Below are 540 nucleotides of genomic sequence, written 5' to 3'. Positions count from 1 at the left end.
ACATAATTTGGATCAAATGCAGTTATAAATCCTGCTTTTTTAGAACTGAATATTACATTGTATTTTGCCATTGCATTAAACGTTCTTCAAAATTATCATTTTTAATGGATGCATAATATTGCATAATATAGGTATATCACATCTGTTTATTCATTCCCCATGTTGTTGGACATTTAGATTATTTCTTAATTTTTATGCCAGATATTTTTTTATAAAGATTTTTTTTTTGCATCTCTGACTACTATGTTTCTTGGTTTCGATTCCTAGACATGGAATTGCTGTTTAACAAGCATAAGCATTTTTCACACTTTAATACTATTATCAAATTTCTTTCTATAAATTTATATTATTGTCCAGGCATAGTGGCTCACACTTGTAATCCCAATGCTTTGGGAGGCTGAGGTGGGAAGATCAAGTGGGAACTCCTTGAGGCCAGGAGTTCAAGACTAACCTGGGCAACAAAGCAAGACCCCGTCTCTACAAGAAATTTTAAAAATTAGTCCAGCATGGTGGTGGCCCGCCTGTAGTTCTAGCGACTCT

At 34.1% G+C, this 540-nt stretch overlaps 1 protein-coding gene across 1 annotated transcript in view; it reads left to right on the top strand.

Moving 5' to 3' along the window:
* CARF (calcium responsive transcription factor) overlaps positions 1 to 540 on the top strand; it is a 100,387-nt gene that overhangs the window by 81,504 nt on the left and 18,343 nt on the right. The gene's annotated exons all lie outside the window — the stretch shown is intronic.

The sequence above is a fragment of the Propithecus coquereli genome, unplaced genomic scaffold (genome assembly GCF_000956105.1).
Source record: "Propithecus coquereli isolate 6110/MARCELLA unplaced genomic scaffold, Pcoq_1.0 Scaffold113, whole genome shotgun sequence".
Taxonomy (NCBI): Eukaryota; Metazoa; Chordata; class Mammalia; order Primates; family Indriidae; genus Propithecus; species Propithecus coquereli.
This window is presented reverse-complemented; position numbering and strand designations above follow the sequence as displayed.